The sequence below is a fragment of the Hemitrygon akajei genome, chromosome 7 (assembly GCF_048418815.1).
Source record: "Hemitrygon akajei chromosome 7, sHemAka1.3, whole genome shotgun sequence".
In the NCBI taxonomy this organism is placed as follows: domain Eukaryota; kingdom Metazoa; phylum Chordata; class Chondrichthyes; order Myliobatiformes; family Dasyatidae; genus Hemitrygon; species Hemitrygon akajei.
The window spans coordinates 69,385,282-69,391,899 of record NC_133130.1 but is presented as its reverse complement, the minus strand read 5'-3'; positions in this window follow the sequence as shown (position 1 = coordinate 69,391,899).

Genomic DNA, 6,618 nt, shown 5'->3' with positions numbered 1-6,618 from the left:
TCCCCACAGCGCTATGCCAGGCTCCCCACAGCGCTATGCCAGGCCCCCTACAGCGCTATGCCAGGCTCCCCACAGCGCTATGCCAGGCTCCCCACAGCGCTATGCCAGACCCCCCACAGCGCTATGCCAGGCCCCCTACAGCGCTATGCCAGGCCCCCTACAGCGCTATGCCAGACCCCCCACAGCGCTATGCCAGACCCCCCACAGCGCTATGCCAGGCTCCCCACAGCGCTATGCCAGACCCCCCACAGCGCTATGCCAGGCCCCCTACAGCGCTATGCCAGGCTTCCTACAGTGCTATGCCAGGCTTCCTACAGTGCTATGCCAGGCTCCCCACAGCGCTATGCCAGGCTCCCTACAGCGCTATGCCAGGCTCCCTACAGCGCTATACCAGGCTCCCTACAGTGCTATACCAGGCTCCCCACAGCACTATGCCAGGCTCCCTACAGCGCTATGCCAGGCTCCCTACGGCGCTATGCCAGGCTCCCTACAGCACTATGCCAGGCTCCCTACAGCACTATGCCAGGCTCCCCACAGCGCTATACCAGGCTCCCTACAGTGCTATACCAGGCTCCCCACAGCACTATGCCAGGCTTCTTACAGCGCTATACCAGGCTCCCTACAGCACTATACCAGGCTCCCTACAGTGCTATACCAGGCTCCCCACAGCACTATGCCAGGCTCCCCACAGCGCTATGCCAGACCCCCCACAGTGCTATGCCAGGCCCCCTACAGCGCTATGCCAGGCTCCCCACAGCGCTATGCCAGGCTCCCCACAGCGCTATGCCAGACCCCCCACAGCGCTATGCCAGGCCCCCTACAGCGCTATGCCAGACTCCTTACAGCGCTATACCAGGCTCCCCACAGCGCTATGCCAGGCTCCCTACAGTGCTATACCAGGCTCCCTACAGCGCTATGCCAGACCCCCCACAGCGCTATGCCAGGCCCCCTACAGCGCTATGCCAGACTCCTTACAGCGCTATACCAGGCTCCCCACAGCGCTATGCCAGGCTCCCTACAGTGCTATACCAGGCTCCCTACAGCGCTATACCAGGCTCCCTACAGTGCTATGCCAGGCTCCCTATGGCGCTATGCCAGGCTTCCTACAGCGCTATGCCAGACCCCCCACAGCGCTATGCCAGGCCCCCTACAGCGCTATGCCAGACCCCCCACAGCGCTATGCCAGACCCCCCACAGCGCTATGCCAGGCTCCCCACAACGCTATGCCAGACCCCCCACAGCGCTATGCCAGGCCCCCTACAGCGCTATGCCAGGCTTCCTACAGTGCTATGCCAGGCTTCCTACAGTGCTATGCCAGGCTCCCCACAGCGCTATGCCAGGCTCCCTACAGCGCTATGCCAGGCTCCCTACAGCGCTATACCAGGCTCCCTACAGTGCTATACCAGGCTCCCCACAGCACTATGCCAGGCTCCCTACAGCGCTATGCCAGGCTCCCTACGGCGCTATGCCAGGCTCCCTACAGCACTATGCCAGGCTCCCTACAGCACTATGCCAGGCTCCCCACAGCGCTATACCAGGCTCCCTACAGTGCTATACCAGGCTCCCCACAGCACTATGCCAGGCTCCTTACAGTGCTATGCCAGGCTCCCTACAGCACTATGCCAGACTCCCTATGGCGCTATACCAGGCTCCCTACAGTGCTATGCCAGGCTCCCTACAGCACTATGCCAGACCCCCTATGGCGCTATGCCAGGCTCCCTACAGTGCTATACCAGGCTTCCTACAGCGCTATACCAGGCTCCCTACAGCACTATGCCAGGCTCCCCACAGCACTATGCCAGGCTTCCCACAGCGCTATACCAGGCTCCCTACAGTGCTATGCCAGGCTTCCTACAGCACTATGCCAGGCTCCTTACAGCGCTATGCCAGGCTCCCTACAGCACTATGCCAGACCCCCTATGGCACTATGCCAGGCTCCCTACAGCACTATGCCAGGCTCCTTACAGCGCTATGCCAGGCTCCCCACAGTGCTATGCCAGGCTCCCTACAGCGCTATGCCAGGCTCCCCACAGTGCTATGCCAGACCCCCTACAGCGCTATGCCAGGGTCCCTACAGCACTATGCCAGGCTCCCTACAGCACTATGCCAGACTCCCTACAGTGTTATGCCAGGCTCCTTACAGCACTATGCCAGACTCCCTACAGTGTTATGCCAGGCCTTTTCCCTTGTTTGTGGATTTTCTGATTGGCACGTAATATCTGGACTCTCTGGTGAACCAGTTCTCACATACCATGTAGCCAGATAATTAAATCTTCTAAATTGCTTTCTATTGTTTTAGACTTGGGCTGTTTATTACAGAATGACATTCACCCTGGTCTGATTTCAAGACCAGCTTGTTGCCTTGCTTTACAGGTTTGTTTCTCAACCTTATGGTGACCTCTATCAATACTCTGCAATCAACACCTTCTGCCGTCGTAACTCACTGCCATCACAATCTAACATTCGCTTCACTTGCTAAACAACATTGAGGTAGGCACAAGCTCAACCCTCACTAGCAGAGACCAGAACAACCAACACTGCAAATCCATAGTTTGAAGCAGGCTTTTGATATTCTCTTGATTTTATACAATATACGTTCTCTGTTAATACTGACAACTTGTATTACAATCCCACTTTTGGGTACATCATATTCCCATTTAGTGCCACGTGGTTTCAGCATAGCCTTTTGCTCCAGATTAGTCAACTTCTTTCTCCATCTCCTTAGTATGCAGACTTTGTATGCATTGTTCAGACAATTGCCCAACCTTCACTCAGGAAGGTCTAACTTCGAGTTGCTTAGCTCCCTCTCCAGTAACTTTGCACATTTCTGTTCAGGTGGACCATCTTCAATTTCTAATTGGCTAATTACATTGCACTCTCTTCTGGGTTCTGCTTTCTGCTGCTGACTCTAGCAGCAGTGGGCCAGCAAAATGATTTCTCAGTTTTGTGAATGTTTTGTTGGAGCTGTAGTCACTCCGGTCTGCCATTTTCTGTGGGTATTGAACCCGTTGGCGTATCTCTAGCCCACCTAACAACTGATTAGTTTGGGTCTGCACTGTACCTGATAGCACATACATCTCTTCATGACCCAGTGCTGATTGATATTGGCACACACCCTCAACCTGATCTGTGCCTATGAACACTGATGTACCCTCAGACCAATCATAATGATAGGTAAATGGTCACCAGAAACCTAATAGTTTACTTTCTACATAACTCAGAGTCTCTCTGTAGGTATAGGTGCCCAATACCATTTGCTCTCTCTCAATGGAAGGTGTTGATGTATTATTCACACATATCCTGACCTGGAAGAGACCAACATGAATCAGTTAGTATGCTTATCATTGATTTAATGAGATGGCATTAAATAAACTGTCCTTACTATACATTGTGTAATGGATGTTATTTGATTCCAGGCTATAAATGATATCCCAGGAAACATACATACCCAAATTCACTAGAGTATGCATGAGGCAAATGGAAAATCAGATTCAGAATTGGAATCAAATTCAGAATCAGGATCAGATTTAATATCACTGACATATGTCACAAAATTTGTTGTTTTCGCAGTAGCAGTACAATACAATACATAGTAATAAAAACTGTGAATTACAGAATGTGTATATATATAATAATTATATTACTAAGTAGTGCAGAAAATGGTGAGTTAGTGTTCACGGGTTCAATGTCCATTCAGAAATTGGATGGCAGAGGGTAAGAAGCTATTCCTGAATTGTTGAGTGTGTGCATTCAGGCTCCTGTACCTCCACCCTGATGGTAACAATGAGAAGAGGGTATGTCCCAAAATGGTGGATGCCACCTTTTTGAGGCATTGCTGCTTGAAGATGTCCTGGATACTGGGGAGGCTAGTGCCCATGTTGGAACTGACTGAGTTCACAACCTTCTGCAGCTTTTTTCATCCCTATGAAATAGCCCCTCCCATGTAAGATGGTGACGCAGCCAGTTAGAAAGCTCTCCACAGTACATCTATAGAAATTTTTATGTCTTTGGTGACATAACAAATCTCTTCAAACTCTTAATGAAATATAGCTGCTGTTGTGCTTTCTTTGTAACTGCATCGATATATTGGTTACAGGATAGATCCTTAAAGATGTTGACATGCAAGAACTTGGAATTGCTCACTTTTCCACTTCTGATCCCTTTATGAGGGTTGGTGTGTGTTCCCTTGACTTATGCTTTCCGAAGTCCACAATCAGTTCTTTGCTCTGACATTGAGTGCAAGGTTATTGCTGTGACTCCTCTCAGCTAGCTGATATATCTTGCTTCTGTACGCCTTCTCGTCACCAACTGAAATTCTGCAACAATAGTTCTGTCATCAACAAGCTTATAGATGACATTTGAGCTGTGCCTCGCCACACAGTATGGATGTAATTGCTTTCTTCAGGGGTTACACCTCAGTGAAAAGTGTCCTACCCTTTTAAAATTACATACAGCACAGGGCCTGCTGGAATCAGCATTCTGAACCTGGGTGGCCCATCTTTAACAACCACTTTATCTCACCAAGCCCGTTTGTGATGACAACTGACTTGGCAACCATGCTGCTTTCACCATTTCTGTGGGCTCATTCCATACTTGCACCTTAGATGCACGCCCCAGGTGAAAACTGCCTTAACTAGTTAAGTCCCTTCTCCATTTTAGGAGCTATTTTGCACGTTGCTTCAAATTGTCTGTCATATCAAAATTAATTTTGTCTAAATCTTTTCATTTGACAGCCTGCATATTAAGCATTCAGTGTTCAATGTCAAATGGTCAGGAAATTATATACTTATTCCCATGGTCGTCAACTTGACCATATATATAACAGCCATTTCCTCTCATCATTGATTGATCACATCAAACTTGTGATATTTAAAAATCTTGAATAGCTTTGAATTAAAATATTCTTTCAAGGTTTTTACAATATCCTGACTTGAGATCTCCTCTGTGGGGTTCATGATGCTCAAAGACTCAACACCATGTTATTCATCCATACCAGCAGCAAAGTTGTCTTCTTTTTTTCATGCGTTGCTCAATTTTGTAACCTTCCCGTCATCATTCCCTGCTTTCGGAACATTTCCACTCAGGGCAAATGCTGAGATAGTTCATATCTTTGATCTATCTGCCACAGCGACTGCATGGAGAATCCAATCTGTATTAACTGTGCACAAGTAGCAAATTTTCAAACACAACACCAACATAACGTTTGTAAACTCACTGGTTGTCGCTGTTTCCAAATTACTAGGCAAAGAAAAGAAACAGATCATCAGATCTCAACAACAGCAATGTCTGATGTAACAATGCAATCAAGGGCACATTACAGCGAACTCTCAACTTTTAAAGGTGTATTCACTTGCATGTACACTAAATCAACAAACTCCCCAAAGTCAAAAAGGGACTTAAATTGTCTGGGTACAATTTCCATTACTTCACAAAGGGCAATCACTTCCTTCATGCAGTGTCTTGTGCAATCCTCTAGCCACAGTTAATTTATTACCATGATAGTCTGAAGACAATTTATTAAATGAGCTGGAAAAATTGTACATGGATTTCCACACTTTGCTTGTCATACGATTGCTTAGAGTTCTTAGCCTTCTGGCAAAATGTTATCTGCATCTTTTATATGCAGATATATAGTTTTTATATAGTTGGCTTTGACGTATTGGGGTTAAATACTCAACAGCGGTCCATATACAAGCTTCCGTCATCCCTTTTATTTGAAAGTTCTCTTTTGGGACACTGGCCTCAATAATAAATATCTTTGCACTGATGGGAGAGGAATACATTGGGCTGGGATTAAAATCTTGAAAATCAAAAACCTGCTCTAATGTTAACAGCAGTGACACTTCTGTTAAAAGGAGTCAGAGACTAACTTGAGATTTAAAGTTTTAACCCAATTACATCATCAGTTCAGCAACTTGATGTCAAACTAGAGAGAGCATTGCTGTTTGCTGCAAAGCAGCGGCATCTAAGTGGGAGGAGTCAATTGTTCAGAAGAGACCCCGTAAAGTTTGAAAGTGTCCATCTCTTTGAATAATCTGAGGACTTCAAGAAACAGTATTTATCCCCAATGTACGTGAGATCCTTGGACTTTTCAAGTCCAGATCTCAGATCCTGCACAGCAAAAGAATATTCAGTCTTCCAGCAAAAGGATTACTGGCAGTTCTTCATGATGGAGCCAGCTTTCCTGATCCAACCAATATCCAGGGATCTGGTTGTGTTCTCCTGATGCCACATTCTTATATTACTAAGTTGTGAATTTGCAAAGCTACTATGCTGGACTCCAGGAAATCGTCGAATGTAACACTGTCATTAATGCTCTTTGACATCCCAATCTATATGGACATGTCACTTGAAGCTAAATATTTTAACTGATATTTTTTCCATTCCTAATAATAATTGAGGTCAATAGCTAAATTGCCTCTAAAGTTGGGGAGTTATTTGATCTGCCCTAGTACATTGTGTGCTCGGTCTGTGCCATAACACATTGTGAGTCCAGAACTGATGATGACCCCCCAAATAGAGAAACAGGCAATCAATTACAATTTCACAATTATGTAAATATCAGAAAATCACCTCACAAGATGTTGGTCTTAAGTGAAAATAATTGAGAAAAACATT